The sequence below is a fragment of the Danio rerio genome, chromosome 6 (assembly GCF_052040795.2).
Source record: "Danio rerio strain M-AB ecotype USA chromosome 6, GRCz13ab, whole genome shotgun sequence".
Classification (NCBI taxonomy): Eukaryota; Metazoa; Chordata; class Actinopteri; order Cypriniformes; family Danionidae; genus Danio; species Danio rerio.
Genome location: NC_141026.1, coordinates 5,917,501 through 5,944,894, shown reverse-complemented (window position 1 = coordinate 5,944,894; position 27,394 = coordinate 5,917,501). Strand labels below are relative to the sequence as shown.

The following is a 27,394-nucleotide window of genomic DNA, read 5'->3' as shown; positions in this document are numbered from 1 at the left end:
TTGTGGAATTTAGTTAAGAGAAGACAGTGAAGGATGTCAGCTGGGCGTGCGAGGCTCCAGGAATGCATTAACCCCACTTTCGGCATTCCAGAGTGTGGCCGCTCTTTACCAGCCGGCAGGTTGAATCTGACAGTTTTGACAGGCAGGGGAGGCTCACGAAGCCTGGAAATCGCTAGTAAGGAGGGCCAAAGAGACAGTCGGGGGAGTGGTGAAAAATTTCGCTAAGAACACTAATTATCACGACTGCTTCTGCACCACAACACTGCTTTCAAGAGAACGGAGACAAGCGTTCTGGTTATTTTAAGGCGTATTAAAAGTGAACGCCACTGCAGATGTAAACAGTACAGTAAACGCTGGAAAAAACTGCTCACCGTAAAAAAGACAAACACGAACTCGTGAGTCTGTAGCTGTCACTTATCTCCTGCTGAATGTGTTATTTGCAGGTTTCTCTCTCTCTCTTTCTGAACGCGCACATGATTGTCTTCCGCAGGATCACATTGGTCTCCCTCTCCGCAAGAGGATGGAAAGCTCCGCAGTCCAAATCATCATCATTTCATAAATGCCTGAAGGCAGCGTTTGAGGCACTGGACAAACATGAATATTAATTATCACACTAGGGACCAAAAGTGATGTGCTGCAAAACATTTTAGCTCACTCATATCAGAAAGTGAGAAAAAGAGAGAGAGCGAGCAAGGGAACTCTGGTCAAATCCTATAACGTGGTTAATGATATGCAAATCAAAGATCAAACAAGCAAACTTGCTAGACTGTAGAAAGATCTGCTGGATAGAAGTTACAGCACGTACTGAAGAACATATATCCATCTATCCATTATCCCATCCATTCAAATATATTATATCTATCTATCTATCTATCTATCTATCTATCTATCTATCTATCTATCTATCTATCTATCTATCTATCCATCCATCCATCCATCCATCCATCCATCCATCCATCCATCCATCCATCCATCCATCCATCCATCCATCCATCCATCCATCCATCCATCCATCCATCCATCTATCTATCTATCTATCTATCTATCTATCTATCTATCTATCTATCTATCTATCTATCATAGTTTTATCTATCAATCCATCCATCCAGCTATCCATCAATCTAAAAACATTCATTAATCAATTACATCAATCCACCTACCTATCATCTATATTGTTTTATCCATCAGTCTCTTCATCCAACCAATCACATTCATTCATTCTATTAATCCATCCATCCATCCATCCATCCATCCATCCTTGTTTTATCCATCATTATTTTCATCCATCCAAACACATTCGTCCATCCATTTATCCAAACATTCAATATTTAATTCTATCGATCCACCTATCCATCCATCCTTGTTTTATCCATCAATCTCTTCATCCATCCAAACACATTCATCCATCTAAACACATGCATTAATTAATCTCATCCATCCATCCATCCATCCATCCATCCATCCATCCATCCATCCATCCATCCATCCATCATCTATCTATCTATCTATCTATCTATCTATCTATCTATCTATCTATCTATCTATCTATCTATCTATCTATCTATCTATCTATCTATCTATCTATCTATCTATCTATCTATCTATCTATCCTTGTTGTATCCATCAATCTTGATCCATCAATCTTTTTGTCCATCCAAACATATTCATTAATTCCATTCATCCATCCATCCATCCATCCATCCATCCATCCATCCATCCATCCATCCATCCATCCATCCATCCATCCATCCATCATCTATCTATCTATCTATCTATCTATCTATCTATCTATCTATCTATCTATCTATCTATCTATCTATCTATCTATCTATCTATCTATCTATCTATCTATCTATCTATCTATCTATCTATCTATCTATCTATCCTTGTTGTATCCATCAATCTTGATCCATCAATCTTTTTGTCCATCCAAACATATTCATTAATTCCATTCATCCATCCATCCATCCACCCATCCATCCATGTTTTATCCATCAATATCTTTATCCGACCAAACACATTCATTTCATCCGCCCATCCATTCATCCAAATACATTCATTAATCAATCTCATCTATCCATCCATCCATTCATCCATTCACCCATTCATCCATACATGCATCCGACCGTCCCTCTGTCCGTCTGTCCGTCTGTCTGTCTGTCTGTCTGTCTGTCTGTCTATCTATTTATAACACATTCATGCATTAATGCCATACATCCACCTATCCATCCATCCATCCTTGCTTTTTCCATCAATCTCAATCCATCAATGTTTTCGTCTATCCACATTCATTAGTTCCATCCATCCATCCATGCTTTGTCCTTCAATCTCTTAATTCATCCAAACATATTCATTCCTTTTATCCATCAATCCATCCATCCATGTTTCATCCATCAGTTTCTTCATCCACCCAAACACATTTATACATTAATTTTATGCATCCACCTATCCTTCCATCCATCCATCTTTGTTTTATCCATTAATCACTTAATCCATCCAAACACATTCCATCAATCCATCCATCCAAACAAATTCATACATTAATTCCACGCATCCATCCAGCCTTGTTTTATCCATCAATCCACCCATCCATCCACACATTAAAACACATTCATTCATTAAAGCCATGCATCTATCCATCCATCCATCCAACCCTCTATCCAACCATCCATCCATGTTTCATCCATCAATCTATTCATCCACCCAAACACATTCATTCATTCGATCTAAACCACACAAGAGGAAGTAGATCAGCATCAGGTGAAAGAGTCCAGCATTGCAGGACATTAGCGGCAGATAGACAGTCTGCGATCTTCATCCCCTGCAGATCTGCTGGAAAGTAAATGAGAAATGAACTTCATCCGGCTGTGATGCTGCGGACACGTCTCCGGCCTGAAGTGAAGTGACTGTTTGTGTAAATAGTGTAATTAGATCTCAGTTTGCTCCAGCAGCTCTACATCACACGTCTCCCGCATCTCCTCCGGGGTCTGTTACTCACACAGAATGTCAAAGTCAGTCCAGCACACTGTGACCCAACATGCTTTTCACTCCTTCCCTGTGTGTGTGTAACTGAGCTGATGATGCACGCGGTGATTCACACCAACCGCAGGAGCTCATGTGTGCAATATTAAAGCTCAAAGCAAGAGAGGAAAGTTGTGTTGTGTGTTATTCGGAGACTGGGTCATCTGACTGACTAGACTGGATAAAAACAAAATGGTTGTGCTGTGAGGCACAGTAGTTAGCTCTGTCGCCTCACATCAAGAAGGTCACAGGTTTGAGTCCCGACTGGGCCAGTTGGCAATTCTGTGTGGAGTTTGCATGTTCTCCCCGTGTTTGTGTGGGCTTCTTATGGGTTGTCCGATTTCCCCCACAGTCCAACGACATGCACTATAGGTGAACTGAATAAACTAAATTGGCCATAGTGGATGAAAATGAGTATGAATGAGTGTGTATGGGTGTTTTCCAGTACTGGGTTGCAGCTAGAAGGGCATCCACTGTGTAAAAACATGCTGGGCCGCTGTGGTGACCACTGAAATAGAGACTAAGGCGAAGGAAAACGAATGTTTGGTTAAGTTTCTATTAACACTGTTTTATTAAATAGTCTGTTCCTTCTTTAAACTCTCAGATTTTTTTTTTTTGATGTCTTTGTGAGAAGAAATAAATAAATAAAAAGTAAAGTATAAAATAAGTAAATAAAAAGTAAATATGTCATATATGTTTGGTTGTATTTAATTTGTGGGGTTAACCTTTCATTATAAAACTTCTGAAAATTGCTTTGTTGATGAATTGGTGGGAAATAATATATAACAATTGAAAAAAATAACAATGAATCCCAAGGGAATGAATGGAAATTAATTTCATTTTCATTAAATCGAAAAAAAAAAACTTATTATTGATTTATGTTTATTTTATTTATTTATTTATTTATTTATTTATTTATTTATTTATTTATTTATTTATTTATTTATTTATTTATTTATTTTTTATTTATGTATTTATTTATTTATTTATTTTAAATTTAAGTTTTATTATATGTATTATATGTATTATATTATGTATTATATTTAAGTTTTATTATATGTATTTTGGACATATGTTTTACATTTGTGTATTAAAATAAATGATTATTATATTATTATTATTATTATTATTATTATTATTATTATTATTATTATTATTAATAATAATAATAATAATTATTATTATTATTATTATTATTATTATTATTATTATTATTATTATTATGACTAATTCACCTACAGCGACTGTCTTTGGACTGTTGGGGAAACCAGAACACCCAGAGAAAACCCACACGAACACAGAGAGAAAATGCCAACTCCACACAGAAATGCCAGGCAAGACTCGATCCTGCGATCTTCTTGCTGTGAGGCGATCACGCTACCCACTGCGCCACCCATTGTAATTATTACTGATATTATTATCATTATTATACGAAATACAAATTCAAAATATGGCAAAATAATTATTGTAAAATTACAAACAAACAAATAAAATAAATAAAATAAATAAATAAATAAATAAATAAATAAATAAATAAATAAATAAATAAATAAATAAATAAATAAATAAACAAACAAACTTCTATTATATTCAATCATTCTTTCATTTTCCTTCAGCTTAGTCCCTTATTTATCAGTGTTGAATGAACTGCCAACTTTTCCGGCTTTATATTTTTACGCAGCAGATTCCCTTCCAGCCACAACCTTGTACTGGGAAACACCCATACACACTCATCTACACACACACACACACACACACACACACACACACACACACACACACTACAGCCAATTAAGTTTATTTGATCCACCTATAGCACATGTCTCTGGACTGTGGGGGAAACCGGAGCACCTGGAGGAAACCCACGCCAACACGGGGAGAACATGCAAACTCACCACAGAAACGCCAACTGACCCAGAGACTGGAACCAGCGACCTTCTTGCTGTGAGGTGACAGTGCTAAGCCACCATGCCACCCTAATTCTATTGGGATTAATTCTAATTCTCAAACTATATGGTGTTTATAAACGTCACACTTATTTAAATACAAGTTCTCATCAATACATCACGTATAGTTATTACACAGGATTTCAACTATGGTTTACAGAATGTGACTGCATTTGGAGGGATAACTCAGGTGGACTACTTTATGATACTTTTTTATTGTGTGTCTGTCCTCATTCACTTTCATTTTAATGACAAGAGCTCCTGGGACAATCTGTAAAAAAAGCTGAACTTCTTTTTATATGTTCCACAGTAAAAAATAGCACAATTCCCTCTGTATATGGCATAAAGAGGGCTGATAGGTACTGGATATAAAACATATTCTATAATACAAGGTAGAGCCAAAGAAAATCACTAAACCGAAGAAGGAAAAAAAATAGCTGAGGGTTAAATATAATGTTGTGAAGAGACGAATATGTTTAATATAATTCATACATTCGTTTTCTTTTCGGCTTAGTCCCTTTATTGTTCCGAGGTCGCCACAGTGGAATGAACCGCCAACTTATCCAGCATATGTTTTATGCAGCGGATGCCCTTCCAGCTGCAACCCATCACTGAGAAACATCCATACACACTCATTCACACACATACACTACTGATAATTTAGCCTTCCCAGTTTACCTATACCACATGTCTTTGAACCTGTGGGGGAAACCGAAGCACCTGAAGGAAAGCTACGCTAACACGGGGAGCACATGCAAACTCCACACAGAACTGCCAACTAACCAAGCCAAGGCTCGAACCAGCGGCCTTCTCGCTGTGAAGCGATCGTGCTACCCATTGCGCCACCATGTTAATATAATGTAAGTTAAATATCAATATATAGACAATATAATTTCGGTTATGAGATTAAATTGTCAAAATACTGTTATAAATGCACATATTTATATAAAACTAAAAAAAAAAACACATGTAAAACAATATGAGCTGTACAGTACTGACATACACTTATACATGATTTCTGCTAATTTTTAAAACTACTTATTTTACATAATATATTTCTGGAGAGCGCCAAATACGTCCCAGGAGCAACATTTTTTGCAGCTTTTTCAGATCTCAAATTTCTCTAGCGAGTGCCATTCGTGTCTGCTCTTCTTGCGTGTATCCACCAGAGGCCACTGTCGACTGACTGACTGACTGACTGATTGACTGACTGACCCACCCTCCTCCTACTCGAAACCCAACCGACAGTGTTTTCAAAAGCACAGATCGACAAACGCCCACCCCCTTCTCTAAACCCAACCAATAGTATTTTGAAAAGCACCGATTGTCCTGCTCACCCCGTTCCCAACCGAGGTGGTGAGCTACTGGACAAACTGGTAACAATGGGAAAGCCATCTCCACGGAGGTAAGTCGTCAGCTGGTAAGTTTGAAAAGGAATGACAGCTAGCACTATTGACCTTAAAATGTATATTATTATTATTATTTAAAACTACTTTTATTCTAGCTGAAATAATAATAATATAATAAAATAAATCAGACTTTCTCCAGAAGAAAAAAAAAAGATTATAGGCAATACTGTGAAAAATCTCTTGCTCTGTTAGACATCCTTTGAAAAAGAAAAATATTCACAGGAGGGCTAATGATTTAGACTTCAAGTGTATATAAACCAAGAATATATCGAGTTATTGCGGGCTTCAGGTGTAATATAGCATGATGAAACAACTGAAGAATTATATTTTTCCTTCCTGAGCGTCCACTTTCTCTGGATCTACAAGCTGAACTCGGCATCTGATCGAGCCGCTCCGCTGAGAACCGTATGTGGGCTGCGTAAGTGTTTTGCCGTGTTTGTTGCACAAAAAATATTGAGGTAGAACAAGAGAGAGACCTTCCGTGTGTGTGTGTGTGTGTTTGTGTGTGTGTGTGTGTAGGTGCTGGCTGACTGAGCGCTCCAGTCTGTTTTTCTTTCTCAATCTCAATGTTTTCTTGTTTTATTTTTTATTTTTTTCTCCAACTTTTAGATTTGGGCTGCTCTCATGCATTAGTGTCAAACGCTGTCTTCAGGCCTGCTGTGCTCAGAACAGAAAGACAGAAAGAAAAAGCAGCGAACAGGAGGAAAAAGCGCCATTGCTGCCCACCGACGTCCGTGACCTCATTGGATTCTCATTAAAGCAGGTGCTTTATTGAACATTTTTGACTGCTAACAGCATGAAACAGAGGCAGGGGAAATCTCTAAACATACAAATGTGCTAAATCAGAGGTTTATTGTACAGACTGATAAAATGTAGTGGCTTAAGGGCAGTGTGTTTTACCTGAAAACAAAAACACATGCTTCTTTACTTATGAGCGTTGAACCATCATTAAATAATAAATAATCATTATAATAATAATATTATCAATACTATTACTACTACTACTACTACTACTACTACTACTACTACTAATAATAATAATAATAATATCAATAATAATAATAATAATAATAATAATAATAATAATAATAATAATAATAATAACAATAATGATGATGATTTAATAATAACAACACTAATAATAATAATAATAATAATAATAATAATAATAATAATAATAATAATAATAATAATAATAATAATAATAATAATAATAACAATAATGATGATGATTTAATAATAACAACACTAATAATAATAATAATAATAATAATAATAATAATAATAATAATAATAATAATAATAATAATAATAATAATATTAATAATAATAATATTAATAATAATAAGTTATTATGTTTGCATTATTTATTCTGAGATAATTACATCATTATTTATTTATTGCTACACTATGTTTACAATTAGTTTAGCCTTATAATAATGGCATAACAACAACAACATTTTGTTATTATTATGTTTGGTTTATTTATTTCTAGATGATTACAACATTATTTATTTATTTATTTATGAATGTATTGATGTATTTATTTATTGCTACACTGCATTTAAATTTAGTTAAGCCTCATAATTTTGACTTGACAGCAACAATAACAACAGCATAAACATTGCTAATAATAATAATAATAATAATAATAATAATAATAATAATAATAATAATAATAATAATAATAATAATAACTAAAATTATAATATCATCTCATCAGTATAATAATAAAATAAAATAAAATAAAATAAAATAAAATAAAATAAAATAAAATAAAATAAATTAAATTAAATTAATAAATTAAAATTCATGAACTGTCAGATTTGAGTACATTGGATACATTGTTTATATGTTTAGTTTAGCCTTAGGATATAGGCATGACAACAACAACAAACACAACAACGACGACGACAACAACAACAAATTATAATTAAATATTATAATTAAATATAAATTATAATCTCATCAGTAATATTATAAAATAAAAATGTTATCAAACTAAAATAAATAAAATTAAGTCAAATAAAATAAGTTAACATTTCTGAACTGTCAGCTTTAAATCATTGGAGTTATCATTTTCATGGTTAATTGAAAAGATATTTTAATTGATTGATTGATTGATTGATTGATTGATTGACTTTCAAAAAACAAAGATCCATATTAAGAAGTTTATCTCAGCCATAATATATAAGCCTGTTGATATTTCATTCTCTTTTAATGAGAATTGCATTAAAATGTTGTTTTGGCGGCCCCTGCTATTCCATAAATAACTCTGCCCTTTATTGACCTCACTCGGGTTTCATCAGTTCAGTGATTTACGCCTGCATGCGTTCAGGTGTCCTCATATTCTCACCAAACAAACGCTGAAAGCTCAGACATTACTCAGCGTCTAAAAACGACCCCATTACGCGAGGACAAGAGATATAGCATCGGAGCAATTACACAGAGGCTTTTAAGGCAGTTTGTCATGCGTTTGATTTTTCTGCTTTTGATGCGCGGCAGTCGTTTTTCACCTCTGATGTTTTGGGTGACCTGCGCGTGGAGGTGGGCCGCACCACACGGAGACTAAAGCCTATTTATTTCAGACAAATTAAAGAAAACCGGGCTCACCGGCGAAAAGCAATCAGCCTCCTCGCGGGGGAGGACCGCGGCTTGTTTAATTTGACGTGTTCATGTAAGAGTAAATCACGTACATGGCAGCGTTTGTCACCGTGAACAGAAGAGAGTGATTCACGGGGGAGACTTCGCTCCTTTAACAAGATAGCAGGATCAACTCTGTCAAAACTTGAAAGCGCTAAAGTGCCTCTGGTGGGGAATGTTAGCGCAGGTTCACACGCATGAAAGAATTTAAGCGCTCGCGGCTTCTATGCACACAACACTCATCGGTCGCTGACTCCTTGGGTTCTGTCAGCAGATCTGACCATCGTCGTTCACACTTGCCACACACGTCATGTGTTTGCTAACATGACAGGCCGGATTAACAGCCCTTGTGCATTGCAAATGTGAAAACTAACAGGATCAGAGGCACGCAGACGGGTCATGTTTCACACCAAAGTCAGAGGGAGATAATAAATCAGGAAGACATGACAGATTACTGGATTGTTCACCTGAAATTTTTTATTTTGTCAATAATTACTCACCAAATTCCAAAAACACATGATTTAAGATATTTTTGATGAAATATCTATTCCATAAATAGAAATGCTCTTAAAAAAAAAAAAAAAAAAAAAAAACACATTTTTACTCCTGACTTGTCATATATTGGCGCTTGGTCACGACCCCTTTTAGTTATTTTATGACACACAGTATGGAGCGAGATCAGTCTCAAAAATAATACATTTCCAAAATCCAATTATAAGTTCAAAGCACGATTGAAAACAGCACAAATCCTATTCATAAATTTAAAACACAGTTCAAAAATACACATGTTCTATTTGAAAATTCAAAACACGATTCAAAAATACACAAATCTACCTCGTAAATTTAAAAAGAACGATTTAAAAAAAACTCAAATCAAATTCTTAAATTTAAAACACGATTCAAAAATACACATATTCTATTCTTAAATTTAAAACACAACTTAAAAAAATTCAAATCCAATTCGTAAATTCAAAATGCGACTCAGAAATACTCAAATCCAATTCCTAAAGTCAAATCACGATTTAAAAATACACAAATCCAAAAAAATTATAAAATTTAATAAAAAAATAAATTTAAAGAACTATTCAAAAAACTCTAAATTCTTAAATTCAAAACACAATTCAAAAATATACATGTTCTATTCATAAATTTAAAACATAATTTAAAAAAAAAACTCAAATCCAATTCGTAAATTCAAAACACGATTCAAAAATACATGTTCAATTCATAAATTCAAAACACGATTCAAAACTGCTTAAATCCAATTTGTAAATTCAAAACACGATTTAAAAATACACAAATTCTATTCGTAAACTCAAAACACATTTCAAAAATACTCTAATGTAATTTTTAAATTTAAAATATGATAAATAATAGCCAAATTCTATTCATGGCAAAAAATATTCTATGGCAAAAATATTTATGATTTTATTAGTTAATTCAAATTGTATGTTTACAAATTGACAAATTGGATTTGGTAAACCAGAATTGTGCTGTGCATGCATGAATTGTATTTTGTAAATGGATTATTTTTGATGTGGCTCCATATACAGAGTCCTCCATTGCTTTAAATGAGAAACCTTTAATGCTGATATGCTGATTTAAGGCACTTGCAATTTTATCATTATGATTAAGTAATATATTTGGGCAACCGTTTTGCCTATATTAGATAATAATTACTCACCCTCATGTCCTTCCAAACCCACACCACTTTTGTTATTTAGGATATTTTGGATCAAAAACATATATTCAGTAAAAAGAAAAAAGAAAAGAAAAAGAAAACTGGCTTTTCAGATTGTCATCAAGATATCTTATATTCCAACCCTTTCACTTTAAGTCACAAAAAGACTCGTTTCACTCCAGATTAAATAAAAGAATCACATCACAGAAGATACAATTCTTTAAAGTTTAATTTCGACTTCAGAAAAGTCCCAAGTTTCTCAAAGAAACCCTAGTAATTTTTCTGTAATAAAACTTCAGTGTTACTCAAACTTCAAATGTGTCCTTACTCCAATAAAATCAATATCTGATATTAAAAGATGCCACCATTAATAAGATCTGATCTCTTTTTTCATCACATTTTTATTGCCAGCGATCATTTCTTCCATATAAATGTATAACAACAGTTCTTAGCTGATTATTGACAACCAATGAGTTCAACAAAGGCTCATTCTGAAAACATAGCCTCATGCATTTCTGGAGATCGCAAATAATGTAGCCAGAAGTACGTATGGCTGCATTTCGCATTTCAAATGATTGATACGAGGAGGTACGATGCTGTTCCTTTTCCCGCTTACCAGCTGACTGTTTACCTCCGTATGGACGCTTTCCTACTGTTACCAGTTTGTCCAGTGGCTCGCAGCCTATGTCAACAGAGTTGAGACACAGTGAGGAGTTGACCACGACCATGGGGTTCGAATACGGCGACCATGGGGTTCGAATACGGCGACGAATGGTTTCATAAAGCGGATAAGACAAAAACGGAACCCAAAAAAAATTAAATAAACAAGTAAATAACAGGGTGAGAATGTGGTAAAATCTGAAAATGTGGTAAAAATTGGGGGATTTTCTTTTTCTGGACTGCCTTTCAAAACACTGTTGGTTGGGTTTAGGGAAGTGGGAGTGCGCTGGTCAATTGGTGCTTTTGAAAACATTATCAATTGGGTTTTGGGAAGGGAATGGGTGGGGGGATCGTTCGGTTGGTCAGTCAGTCGACAGCGCCCTCTCGTGGATTTACGTGAGAACAACAGGCACGAATGACACTGGAGAAATAAATTTGAGATCTCAAAAAGCATACACAGTGGCCTCTGGAGCATTCATGAAAACAAAAACTGCAAAAAAATGTATCTCCTGGGACATAGTTGGCCCTCTCCAGAAATATATATATAGGGCTACGTTTTCAGAATGAGCCTAGGTTTTACATTCATACATCTCACAAAATCAAGTACAGTATTCCTATACCTGCAAAACACAACAAAACTGACAAACTGTTTACAGATAATACCTCAAGGCCTCGCTCAAACATAAGTTACAGTATGTTAACAGTTAAATAATGTGATGATACAGCTCCCTCCTCAGCTGAATTGAGTCAAACACTATGCATTTCTCATTCTCCCCAGATAGCAAAATACACTCGGGCCAGTTCCGGCTAGATTGTCGCCTGCCGAAGACTTACCCCTCGGCCCAACTCCGGCTGCCGGACTCGGGCCGGATGCCTGTGGACTCACTGCCCGATTCCGGCCCGAATCAAGCGGGCCAGATGCGGCGGCCGTAAGCGAGCCGACGCTGCGCATCCGCGCCAGAATCGCCGCGAGGGTAATGTGCGCTGCGGCCAAGAGCTGGCGCGACTCCGTATTTATACACCTTATAAAACCTTTTGGTATTACATTGGTACTTAATATATGGTATTACAACCATTTCAATTTATACAACAGCAAACACAGGCTATAATGTAAACACAAAGTGTAAGCACTGCGTTTAACCTTTGAATAAAGTGCAAACTGCATACACATTCTGTAACGAAAATAATCAGACAAATGACAAAATAAATAAATGTTAAACGTTTATTAATTGCAAGAAAAAAATTGTACTAAAATTGTATAAATAATTTTGTAGTGCACAAGAATATCAATATAAAAACAACAATAAAACAACACATTAAAGACACACAGAAAGATTTAAACAAAAAATCTAAAAATTACACACAAACACAGATGTTTTTAAAACAACCCTGTTTTCCCAATAGACTTGAATTAAAAATTTGTACAAACAGCTAAATTTTACATAAACCTAAATATAGAAACCAATTTAAGATATAGCAAGAAACATCTTAAAAATACCAATGACAATCCGCAAAATATCCAAGTCAAACTTGTAAAAAGTACTGCAGAATTCTGAAGAAACATCTTGAAACATTTTTAATAAAACATTAAAATAATAATAAACAAACAAATATATATATATATATATATATATATATATATATATATAAATAATTGCAGAAGTATAAAGTCAAACTTATTTTTAAATAAACTTGAACAAAATCAATTGCACAAACAGCAAGACATGAGTGAGATGATTATACATTTCATATATATACACGTCTTGTGCAATTTTATATTTATAATTTTATTTGTATTACGTTTATTAAAAATGTATCAAGATGTTTCTTCAGAATTTGGCGCACACACATACATACATACCTACATACCATACATATATACACACACACACACATATATATACATATACATATAAATGCAAATGAAAGAAACAAATTGTTCAAGTATCAGGGAACATCCTAATACACTTAAAATGTTGTTTAAAAAATAAAACAAAATAGTGATGTAGACATTTGACACATTAGCTTTCTCTTCTTTCTTCCTCCATCCCGGTCAGGGGCAAGTTGTAGCTACCTTGTAATGCATTTTTCCACTTCTTTATCAGTGGCGTGGTATGGACATTTGTCCTCACTCCATCTGTGATTAAAAGATAAACAGATAATTAGTAGTGAACAAGTACTAATGTAAAAAAAAAGAAAAAATTAGGAAAAAAGTAGGCTACCTACGAAGCAAAAAAAACAATAAAAAAAAAACAAATAAACTTAAAACACTTTGAAATTAGCAAGAGCTTGAACTTACCAGTTTCTTCATTTGTTCAGGCTGCTCCTTTAGTTGATTTTCAAGCTTTTCCAAATCAAATTGGCCAAAGGAAGGTCAAATGTGTTTACATCTGGAATTTCATCACGTCTGTTTTGGTTTTGTGAGAATCAGGCCCAGCTGCTGCTTTATGACGTTGCATGATTTTAAAACTTCAGTCAGTCGTGCTAAAAAAGAAAAATAACAGATTAGTATAAATCAACCTGTAGCTTATTCTCATACAACTTCTGTAAATACAACAGTGGGTTAGACACTGCTGATATTCTCTAGTTGATCTTTACTTTCTAGCTGCATTAAACCTTAACAAATTTAGTGATGTCTTCAATTCTTACAAAGACATCACGAGATGCAATAAGTTATGTCTTGATCTCAAACTGCACTAGAACAAAGACTGTAAATGTTCATAGGTGTACTGCAGGAGTGTCCAAACTTTTTGGGCCGAGGGCCAGATGCAAAAAAACAAACGTCACGGGCCAAATTTTACATACATCACACAGACACGCACACACACACATATATATATATATGTATATATATAAATGCAGTTGAAGTCAGAATTGTTAGCCCCCCCTAAATTATTAGCCACCGTTTATTTTTTCCCCAATTTCTGTTTAACAGAGTTAAACATTTTTTTCCACACATTTCTAAACATATTAGTTTTAGTAACTCATTTCTAATAACTGATTTATTTTATCTTTGCCATGATGACAGTAAATAATATTTGACTAGATATTTTTAAGACACTTCTACACAGCTTAAAGTGACATTTAAAGGCTTAACTAGGTTAATCAAGTTAACTAGTTAAGGTAATTAGGCAAGTTATTTTATAACAATGGTTTGTTCTGAAGACTTAAGGGGCTAATAATTTTGACCTTAAAATGGTTCATAAAAAAATTTAAACCGCTTTTTATTCTAGCCGAAATAAAACATAAGTCTTTCTCCAACATCATTTGGGAAATATTTAAAAAAGAAGAAATAAATCAATGAGGGGCTAATAATTCAGACTTCAACTGTGTGTAGACAGACAGACAGACAGACAGATAGACAGACAGACAGACAGACAGACAGACAGACAGACAGATAGACAGATAGATAGATAGATAGATAGTAACAAGAACTGCTGCTTAATTGAATGCATGTAATAGCGACACCCGGTGGTTATTTATTGAATTACGTTCATTTTTGTATAGCGGGCCAGATTCTATTGATATTTATAAAAAGCCTCGCGGGCCGCAGTTTAGACACGCCTGGTGTACTGGAATGTACAGTATCTGTGCATCTTCATGGTGGTCTTAAGATTTCTGCCATAGTCATTGATGGTGATGGTACTTGTGGTGCTGCATTGATTTCTGAAATCTTCATACCTGCCTTTTATCCAGCCTCTTTGTTCCAAGTAATTTTTCTTCATCACGGTATAGATGCATCTATACTGTCCCTTGATCAGATACATTTACAAAACAAAACATCACTTTAGTATAGTGCCAGGGCAAAACTCACAGGTTGTAATAGATCAATGACAATGTTGACAGTATGTGTTTAAAATAATTGCAAACAAACCTGTTCTGTCTTTAGATGTATGACAGGCAATCATCATCCTCATCTGTCTACCAGTCAGAAATCACAGTTGCGTGTGGATGTTTGAGTCGAGCTTCCTCATATGCATCTATAATAAACATCACATTGTTGTTAACCTCCCGTAAAGAAAAGTTCAAATCCTGAAATACTATCAAAGTTAATTAATGCCTATATTACCTATAGTGTAAATAATCAGTACACAGAAGGTTGCACAAGATTTATTCGGAGATTCATGCAGAGTGACAGCCTTATGAATCTGAGACATAGATTTGTAAGATGGCCAAGCACATGCATTATTCTGTACCCATGAAGATTAACCTACCATTGTGAAAAATGTTTGATGATGATAGCCAATAACAATAAACCATTTCAGCTGTTTGTGAAGCAATTAGTAATGTAATGTCTGAAAAGCTCAATCTATGTTGAAAATGTATCAGCAGTTTACAGCTTATAATGGACTTTTAGCACACAACTATAGCATGCCTATTCACGTTCAAAAGAGTGTGCCATTGACTTCTTTGGTCGTGATGTACTGCAAAATGATCTCACTAACCTTTGTTAAACAAGAACAATGAGACTTAACCAACAAATATTGTTACACATTCATTTAAATCAGAATTTTTCACTGTCAATAACATAAAAAACAAACAAAAAAACATCAAAATCTGCTTTAAGACGTTCAGTTTTACATTAACTGACCATTACAGCTTGAACAAAAGATATAATTGATTCACATAGGCTAACACATATGAATTAAAGTGCATAGTAATATATTTCTCTTGGATAATTTAAAGAGAATAGTAAACAGTCGAGTTTCGATCATTTTCGTGACTAACTGCATAAACAAGATAAACAATAATATTTTATTAATCCAAAACGATTAGTTTTTATTTACACAATCACAGAATTAATACTGTTGGATAAGTATACGCCTGTACAATGATTTTTTCAACATCCACGGTACTTTATAATGTTAAATCAGGAAAAAAACACGTTTTGCCATGTAAGTTAATGGATTCGTCTACAGAAACTTTCTTTAACGCAAAGTTAGCATACACACAAATTCGTTTCATGTTTCTTTAAAATAATTAAAATAGTTTTCAGTTACTACACACGTTACAATCTAACATTGTGTTAAAGGAAAATGAACTTTCAGGCTGTTTGTAACTGTTAGCGTTAGCATACATTAGCTCCAGTCGTGTTTCTTAAAGCAAGTTACATTTCGTATCAAACTGTTTTAAATTACTAAACGCTGTTACAACCAAACACCGTGGAAATGTTTTAAGCTCTAAATTCGCTAATTATACAGTACACAAGCAGTAAAAAGCTTACCTTTCTGACCGGAATACACGTGAAATGTTTGAAAAACCAAACTTTTTCTTCTTGTGATGTTCGTGCCATGGTGGTTGACAACCAGCTTTTTGGAGCATTACCGCCACCGTCTGGATTGGAGTGTGGATCATGAGTTTAGTCACGCATGTGTTTATTATGAAACCAACTTCTGCTTTAAAACAAAAACAGTCAGCACAGGAGCGTGCTATCACAAAAATAAGCGAATTTTACATAGTTTTTCTCTAGATGACATGTATAATCTATTTATAAATAATATTGTTTTGTTTGCGTCTAAACATTGCGACCATCCACACTAAATATTCTTTTTTTTTTTTTTTTGCTATCGTACCATGAATATTTTCTCAAATTATCATTAAACGTGGAGCTAACAGATTACTAGATAAAATAAGAACTTAATCGGTTGCCATCAGCCTTAATCGGTTGCCATATGGTTGACCGGAATCGGGCCAGTGCTTTACAGCCGCATCACAACCGCATGTGCGCGAGCGAGCTGCGGGCCGCACTCGGCCCGGATAACACTCGCCGATGCCGAGTCGGAGCCGGAGGCGCCGGAGGGCAGCCGAGCTCGGGCCGATTACTGCCTGCTATCTGGGTCTGATTCAGGAATCTCAAAAATTCCAATGCGAGGTTTCAACTGCATTATAGTGAAAATACAACAGCTCAAGGCCATGCCATTTCATTGTGTGAAGAGAATGCATAAGAAACACACACACACACACACACACACACACACACACACACACACACACACACACACACACACACCAACACTGATAAACTCCCACACTAGACTCCTACACACGAGGCATACAAACACACTTCAGTGTAATACAGGGATACTGTACATGCAGAGATATACCCAAACAAACACACACACACACACACACACACACACACACACACACACACACACACACACACACACACACACACACACACACACACACACTAGCATTTGTTCAGGGAAAACAAGAGCCTCTGTTAGTAAAGGCGCCTTGATACAACCTTGTGATTTAATTCCAACTTGTGAAATGCCGTCCAATGATTTAATTCCTCTGGGCACTGCACTAAAAGAGAAATGATTTCCTTTTGTCATCAAGAGCTTCTGATAAGTCAACAATCTACTGGGTTTCACACTTGAGGCCTGTGGACGAGCTGCAAACGTTTGCTTGAGAAGTGCAACACAAAGTGAACAACGTGTGGTAGAAATGATCACACTATATTTGGTAGGGACATGCCCAGAGCCAATTACCTCATTTTGCGAAGGCGGATAATTGCTTCAAAATGATTTCGTCCAAAAAAAAAAAAAAAAAAAACACACACACAAAAAAACTGTAATACTATTGAGAAAGTTCAGTCTTTTCTTGTATTTAGATAGTATTAAAAAATAATGTTTATAATTAATGCTTTATAAGTCCTTATAAATATGATACACTAGAGCTGGGCCATAAACAATAACAATAAATGTCTCAATATCATTTTTGTCTGTCAGATGTGGCATGTTTTGACTGTTTGATAAACTACAATTAAACATTTCAGCCATATATAGGCGTTAGACGTTACTAACATCAATTCTAAAAACGACAACAAACAATAAACGTGATTTCGACATGTTGTGCTAAGAAAAACCGGCTAGCGGGAGTAAATAATGCTACAAACACGTTTTTGTTTAAACATGATAACCGTTCTGTAATATATGCTAGAAACAAACCAGATAACACTGCATACAATAATGCTACATGCTAGTATTATCTCAAAACAAGATAGCAATGTGGTAAATGTGCAAGGAGCCATGCTAGCAAAGTGTTAAAACCTACTATAAACATATTATCATTGTGCTATAACATGTTATCATTACTAATAAATTAGTTAACAATTGTTTGTTCCTAAAACATGACAGCAAAATTAGTATTTCATGCTAAATGCTACAATTGAATAAAAATGTGTAAGCAGTTTGTTAAATGTCCTAGAAAGATGCTAGCAGGGCGGTAAATCATGTTACAAACACTTCTAGTGTGCCGATATTAGCGTGGTAGGCCTAAAACATGTCAGCGACGTGCTAATAGTGTGCTAATATATGCTAGAACTGTTCAATAATGATATAAGCACATTAGCATTATGTTAAAGCATGTTAGCATAATGCTATATGCTAGCAGTAAGCCAGCAGCATGCTAGAAGCATGCCTAATATTAGCAGTATGTCAAACATTTCAGTCATATGGATGTTAGACGTTACTGATTCTGTGAAATAAACAACTAATATATGTGGTTTTGACATGTTGTGCTAAAAACATGCTATCATTGTGTTAAAACATGATAACGTTTTGTAATATATGCTACAAACAAGCTACAATTGTGATGAAACCAGCTAGCACTGCATAAAATAATGCTACATGCTAGTATTGTGTAGGAACATGCTAACAATGTGCTAAAATAGCAACCAGAACATATTAGCATCCAGAAAAGCCTACAAACAATCTACTCTCAAATTTTAACTCTATTTGTTTTGCTCAAAATGTATTGGAGATACAGACAATGGCTCCATTTCACACCTCTAGTATGTGACGTGTATATACACTATATTAGCTTTAGCTCATTATAACATCAATCAATATCAAGACCGAATTACGATAATCATATCAAATAGAAACAACATGTGCTTGAGTAATTAGCAATATACTAGCTTGCAATCCAATAAAAAAACTGATATACATAGTCTACACATATATAAAAAGGTCATAATTTCAATTTTCAGATGATCCAGTGCATTGATGGTTGATGGATACAACACTATGTATGATTCAACACAATGCTAATATGTTTTAATGGGATTGATATATTGCTAACATGCTTTAACATAATGCTAACGTGTTTATATCATTATTGAACAGTTCTAGTATGTTTTAGCACACTGTTAGCATGTCCCTGACATGATTTAGGCCTGCCACACTAATATTGGGACGCTAGTTTTATGTTTATAACATGATTTAGTGCTCTGCTAGCAAGTTTCTAGCTTGTTTAACAAACTGCTTACAAGTTTTAGTTCACTTGTAGCATATAGCATGAAATACCACTTTCACCATGTATTATTACACTGCTGTCATGTTTGTAAAGCACACAATTGAACACAAATTAATGAGATGTTTGGCATCGTCACAAATTCAATCAAGCTTTTAGGTGCATCTTAAAAGTCTACATTTTCCTGGTCTTAGCCTTTGCAAATGTTAGCATGGAAATAAACAGCATGTCAACAAGATTACACAGTGTATAATGTCTATAATGACACAAAACACATGTATTAGAGAATGCTCAGAACTAGTCTTTTAAAAGGGAATCAAGGCATGATTGTATTAATTATTTATTAGATATGCAAGGAAGCAAAACTTGCTGTTTGTCAGATTAGCAAGAGGACATCTTTGGAGAACGCTTGCACAGCTCTGCGAAAAGGAGTTTAACACATCCTTTCAAAAAGCCTCTCTACAGTTCGTCAACTGGAATTTCATTTATGCTGCGTTTAAGCACACGCGTCGGCTTTAAATGTTATTGCCGTGCAGAATCGCGACTGGTTAGCCAGGCAGATTAAATTGAATTTTCATCTTGAGCTGCTAAAATTAGCTGTGCGAAGCATCTTGCGGGTTTGTTAGCGGACCAAAGCCGGTAAATACATGACTCCAAGCTTTCTACTGGCCAACTGATCTTTAATAACCACAGATGTGCATGTTAACACCTTAGATGTCAAAAGCTTCAACACAGCCTCTCCACATTAAATCCAGTTGAATTTTACACTAATGTAAATTGATATGTCATTCAAGGTTTCTTAAACAAAAGCTATTTATATTTCCCATTGTACATTTTCACACAAGAACCATACTTGATGTCAGTCAGAGTAAAAAACAAGTTAAATAGTTGCATAGTGCTAAAATATTTGTAGTGAATAAACCTGACAAAACTAAATGTATCATACTAAAAACACGTTAGCATTGTGATAAAACAATAGCAGTATGATTAAACAAGCTAGAAATGTGCTAGCAATGTGTAAAGCATGGTAACATCATGCTAAATTATGCTAAATTATGCTAAAAGCAAGGGAGTTTTGTGTTAAAACATGAAAACGGTGAGTTAGTTCATGCTAACTATGTGCTAAAACAACTAGCTACCACCTTGAACGCCACCCAAAATCATTTTCAACTGCATAGCAATCATCCAGAACTGACAAGAAAGCACTCCCTATTAGCCTTATGTTACACTATGCAATGCTACCCCTTCGTTGAAATCATGCAGGAACAAGACAATGAGGCTATATATGTGCTTATGAACTGTAATAAATTATTTGAAGCAAATAAAACTGACAAAACCCAATTTCTCATGCAACAAACACATTAGCATTGTGTTGAAACATAAGCAGTATGATAACCAAACTAGAAATCGGCTAGCTATGTGTAAAGCATTATAGCATTGTGCTAAATAACGCTAAAAACATGACAGTATTGTGTGAAAACATAAACACAGTGAGGTAATTTATGATAACAGCATGCTAACAATGTGCTAAAACAACTAGCTACCACCTTGAACACCACCCAAATCAATGTTCGACCACACACTCCCCAATATAGCATAATGTTACATAACGCAATGTTAGCCCTTCGTAGAAATCATACGGGAACATGAAAAAGTGGCTATATAGCCCATGTGCTAATAACCATACTTTGGTAAATCATTTGTAGCAAAAAAAACTGATATAATTAATTTCTAATGCTACAAACACATTAACATTGTGTTAAAACATTAGCAGTATGATTAGCCACAGTAGAAATCAGCTAGCAATGTGTAAAAATAGTTGCATTGTGCTAAATAATGGTAAACACATCACAGTATTGTGTTAAAACATGAAAACAGTGAGTTTATGCATGCTAACAATGTGCTAAAACAACTAGCAACCACCTTAAACACAACCCAAAATCATTTTCAAATGCATAGCAACCATCCAGAACCAACTAGAAACCACTCCCCAGTAATATTACATAATACAATGTTAGCCTTTCATAGAAATCAAACTGGAACAAGAAAAGGTAGCTATATATGTGCTAATAAATATACTTTAGTGAATAATTTGTAGTGAATAAACCTGATAAAACCTAATTCCTCATGCTACAAACACATTACCATTGTGTTGAAACATTAGCAGTAAGATTAACCAAGCTAGAAATGTGCTAGCAATGTGTAAAACGTGATAGCATTATGCTAAATTATGCTAAAAACATGACAGTATTGTAAATACATAAAAACTGTGAGTTAATTCATGTTATCAACATGCTAACGATGTGCTAAAACAACTAGCAACTACCTTGAACACCACCCAAAATCATTTTCAACTGCATTGCAACCATTTAGAACCTACTAGAAACCACTCCACATTAGCCTTATGTTACATTATGCAATGTTTGTCTATCATAAACATCATATAGGAACAGAAAAAGTGGCTATATATGTGCTAATAATCATACTTTGGTAATTAATTTCTAGAAAAATAAATCTGACAAAACCTAATTTATCATGCCACAAACACATTAGCATTGTGTTGAAACATTAGCAGTATGATTAACTAAGCTAGGAATGTGCTAGCAATGTGTAAAGCATGGTAGCATCATGCTAAAATATGCTAAAAACATGACAGTATTGTGGTAAAACATGAAAACAGTGAGTAAATTCAAGCTATAAACATGCTAACGATGTGCTAAAACAACTAGCAACCATCTTAAACACCACCCAAAATAATGTTTGACTGCATAGCGAGCAACCAGATCCATCTAGAAACCACTCCCCAGTAAAGATAAGCTAACATTCATGTAAGTTGAAGTGTACGTGCTGCTTTAAATTTCAAATCAGTAACACCAACTATTATTTAGTCTGGTTTATTTCTTGAACTGTGGCCTCTGTACTGCATTAGAGAGCGGAGAACCCAACCTCACAGTCATTACAAGAATGCCTGCATTTCTGAATATAAAGCATCTGTACAGTGGATTTGAGAAACTGCAAATGACATTTAAAGCAGTGTCTGCTGAATTTAATTTCCTGGAAATGGTGCATGGTGCGATGCGGAGGCTCACCCCGCGGCTCTGGGTCTCCAGCGGGACTGACGTGATGTGACGTCTGGCAGAGAGCAGAGCAAGCCTCAGTCATAGATTCAATGTAAAAAGAAGCCGTCTGAGCTCCACTTTTACATCTTCTACTGTACATGTTATACCTGGCGTTCATCTAAGGCCTGCTGGAGACTCAAGGATCTTATTACTGGTGTAAAAATAAGAGCTAATCTGCTCTGTTTCCATCACAGCAATCACAGAAAATTTGTTTTCACTCATCCTCTTTTCTTTTTGTACAGGTAATGAATGGATGGATGGATGGATGGATGGATGGATGGATGGATGGATGAAGCCACAACCATATCACCCTGCAGCCCAAGAGTGGTTACTCACTGAAGCTAAACAGGGCTGAGCCTGGTCAGTACCTGGATGGGTGAGCACATGGGAAAACTAGGTTGCTGTTGGAAGTGGTGTTAGTGAGGCCAGCTGTCGTGAAAAACTGTCATTGAGCACCGTCTTTCAAATGAGAAGTCGAGATTCTGACTTTCTGTGGTTAATAAAAATCCCATGGCACTTCTCGTGAAGAGTAGGGGTGTAAACCTTACAATCATGGCCTCCCAATCCTCCCCATCCACTGAATTGGCTCTATCACTCTATGACTCTATCTCTCAACTCCCCCCACAGCTGGTGTTTGGTGAGCGCACAGGCACCATTGTCCTGTGGCTGCTGTCGCATCATCCTAGTGGATGCTGCACACTGGTGGTGGTGTGGAGAGACCACCCTCATGATTGTGAAGCACTTTGGGTTGAATGGCCATACAAAAAAAAAATGAGCTATATAAAATCCACATTCCTTACTTACTTCCGTTACTTACTAATGAATGAATAAATTCATTTATTTTGTCAGTACCTAAGCCAAAACTGAAAAAAAAAAAAAAAAAAAAAATACAGTCCGAATTAGTGTGGGTAAAATAATAAAGAAAATTTCCTACACAGGATAAATCAAGACAAACAACTGACAAAGGTCCAGAAGTTGTACCATATATGATATCATTTGTCCTATTTTGACTGCTACGCCATCATACATTTTTAAAATTACTCATCCAAAAAGGCTTTAAGACCAAGTGGAATACTCTGTTGACTATCGTGACTTCAGCTAATCAGTTTTGACCAATGCAAAAAATTACTTTTTATGAGTCCAACATCCAGCTGTGCAAAAAAAAAAAAAAAAACCCACACAATCGGACGTGACTGATGTCATCTTTCACTACTGACCTACTGTAATGTTATTTAAATTCTTTTACATTTTTCTTGAAACAATAAATAACCAATAAAAAATGTGAAGCACCAAAAGCGGCCCATATTGGATACTAATTTGGCAATTGTTATCCATGAATTTTCAGATGTACTTTCTTACAAGAGAGGCTGAACAAATCACAAAGCTCTACGTTATTATTGTGTATTCAAATGGCTAAATTCTGACTGAGTTGAAGTTGAATGTGCTGGCCAGGGTTATTATTTGCCTAATAAATGACAATAGGCTGCAGTTTTAAATTTTAGACATTAACAGATTCCTATTATTTTTCTAATGATATACGATGTAATAAATTTGCATTTTAATAATAAGTATTTATTCATATTTCTTTATTCTAAAAAGTGTGGTTATGATGACCATCTGACAAGTTAAAGATAGTGCTTAAAATATCACTAAAATGCAGTATTCAGTATTTAATAATTTAATAGAAAATAAAATAAAATAAATGCACAACAATTAATGTTATATTGACTGAGAAATTGATAATTAAAATAATAAAATAATAAATAAGATTTTCTTTAAAAAGGTGGTGTACTCAATTTTGCTGAGCACTGTATCAATACACCACATAATAAGCATTTAATGCAGCTCTGTACTCTAAATCTTGTAAGTTGTTTATTTGCAAAAAAAAAAAAAAAAAAAAATTTTAACAGCAGTATGGCAACGTGATGATGGTATTCAGCCTCTCGATCTCCTGTTTCCTCCTGCTCTTCTCAGCTGTGAGTCGTGGGCTCAGTTTGATTACTTCTCACCTCTCGTTCTCCTTCTGTCTCCACCTGTCATCCCTCCATCTGTCCCATCCCTGTGTCCCAAACGCACCCCTGCTCACCTCAGGCAATGGACTCTTCCATCTGTCCTGTCCCTCTGTCGCCGTTGCACCCCTGCTCACCTCAGTAAATGGACTCTTTCATCTGTCACATCTCCAACGTGCCCGTGGTATTTACGGGTTGGAATCAACATAATTTGATATTGTCATGATCCTTAAGTCACAATGAAACACTATTCTGCTATTTAATATATTATAATGATAATCTGCAATATAATTTATCCCTTTTTTACAACTTCTAATTATGTTCCCATAAGAAATATTTTTGGCAAGGTCTGTTTTAACTAAACATTTTTTTTTTTTTAATAAATCAGCTTGTCAAGCATAAAAAACTGTCACTGACAACTGAAAACCAGTCAAAAATGTGCATGAACAATTTATTTTTATTTTTACATACTGTTAGTAACCACCAATACCATCTTATAGTGGATACTAAATTTACTATCCAACCAAAAAGTATAAGTTATTGCTGAAATATAAGATCACTGGTCAGGTAAGTCAATGGACCCTTCCCTCTTTCCCCAATGCACTCCTCCTCACATCAGTCAATGGACTCTTCCATCTGTCCAATCTCTCTGTCCCCAATTACCCCCACTCACATCAGTCAACGCACTGTCCTTCTGTTCCATCTCTCTGTCCACATTTCACTTCTACTCAAATAAGTCAAAAGTTCTGTCCAAAACACAACAAAAGCTGATAAACTATTCATTTTAAGTTGCAAAAAAAAACAAAAAAAAAAACATCAGACTAAATCCTGGAGGGACTGGTTATTTCCACTCTGTTCCTCAAGTGCCATGATGGATCGCCCTTATAAAGTGATACCTGGACATTTTTAGCTCTACATCTATCTTTCTAAAGCCACATCCCAAATGTATGTGCCTCTTTGTCATCAAAGTGTCTCACAATTCCCGTTTTTTCCAGGCATGAAAGATTATTTCCTCAAAATCAGCCTGACTACATTGCAACAAAAGAACACATTATACTGGATGCAGGTCTAATAAGATATTATGGCAGTGAGAGATGTGGGACATGAGTATATGATAGGACGATCCGCTGTCCACACAACGAAACCTTCTAAAGCTAAACACACACACACACACACACACACACACACACACGGGAAACAATCCAGAAACACAAGAGGATGCAATTACCAAGGTGGCAAGAGCTGTGAGCCGTGGTAGAAAAGTGAACCACAAACCATATGGTGGAGCACACGTGTGCAAGCCTTCTGAACACACATGAAGATGAGCAGAGCCACACACCAATGTGGAAACTTCAGCTGCACTTCTGAATACAGTGTGTCAGATATATTCCTGTTAATGTTTGCTTCATCTGAATGGTCACATAATCTGGGAAAAAAAGAAGTAAAAATGAAACTAAACTAAAACTATGAACTAAAATCATTACTGTAAGGGTGCTTTCACACCTGTGAATCGATTCAGTTGTTCCGAAACAGAGATTACAATTGTTACATTGTTGCTCTTTGCTCTTGGAGCGGTTCACTTTCACACTGCAAAGTTTCTAATCGGACCAAAAGAGCTAAAACAAGTCACGTGCGAGTAAACTCTCCTTACATTGGTCAGAGTGTCAGGGTTTATTTTGCAGCGTCCCGCTCAGCTGTCAGGAGAGGTGGTGGTTTGGTGGTGATTAACAGGGTGCACGCGCGACGTGTCTGAGGAGAGATGCGGTGGGGAGGGGTGAGAAGGGTGCGCGATGTAGCCTATTTGAGGACTGGGAGGGAGACGCGAGATTACCGGGAGATCATCACTCGTTTGCGGGCATCCGGAGACTCGCGAAACTTCCCGCCCTACTCATAATTCTCTCTTCATATAGCCGTAAGCCTATAACATATCCATAAAACACTGTGATATAACCGCGCTCGGATCGGATCGCTTTCTCACAGCAATCGAACCGCTCCAGGGTTCGTTTCAGTCGAGCCGAGACCACCTCATTCAAGCGATCTCGGAGCGATTACTTTGGCGCGGAACAGAGCGCGATTGCCCTGTTCACATATGCCAATCGAACCGCGCTAACTGGGCAAACGAGATACGTTCCGAAACAAAAGTGTAGGTGTGAAAGCACCCTAAATAGTCACAAAAAAATTGGGGAAAAAATGTCTCTGCTGAGAAACGAGTAAAGCAGCCCATACACAAACGCACACACACACACACACACACACACACACACTCACACACACACACAAAAACGTAGAGTTGAGTGAGTCTGACGAAGCCCACTAGGATGACAATTTAAATACTTTCCTCATTTTCTGGTGACTACACAACCAGTTTGTCCTCCACTTAGTTCACATCATTTCATAATTTAAACAAAATAAATTTTAGGGGTGAGGGTTGTTACTTTTTAGGAAAAGAGTGCCAGTGCCGGGACAGCGAGAATGCTCCAAAAACAGTGAATGTTCCAGTTAAAATGCCTTTGGATTGGCATGAAAAGGTATTTTGTCAGAAAGGAAAGCTCTTTTCTCTGAGGCGGACGGGAGATATTCTCACCTTCTGAGCGGTTCCTGCCCTCCAGCAACGGTTTTCATCAAAACTCAACAACTTCAACTA

The 27,394-nt window shown here is 35.6% G+C and overlaps 1 protein-coding gene and 1 long non-coding RNA gene across 5 annotated transcripts in view; both read right to left on the bottom strand.

Annotated features, from left to right (window-relative positions):
- Positions 1-27,394, bottom strand: part of pcdh9 (protocadherin 9) — a 535,263-nt gene that overhangs the window by 116,400 nt on the left and 391,469 nt on the right. The window lies entirely within an intron of this gene.
- Positions 12,574-16,639, bottom strand: LOC147843327 (uncharacterized). 4 transcript variants are annotated; one of them, XR_015493060.1, is made up of 6 exons: positions 16,585-16,639; positions 15,235-15,340; positions 15,042-15,112; positions 13,660-13,844; positions 13,210-13,497; positions 12,574-12,924 (listed from the first exon to the last, which is right to left on the bottom strand). It is a non-coding gene; the product is annotated as an uncharacterized LOC147843327 (long non-coding RNA). The 4 variants fall into 4 exon arrangements; XR_015493061.1 differs by having other exon boundaries at positions 13,214-13,497; XR_015493059.1 differs by having other exon boundaries at positions 13,294-13,497.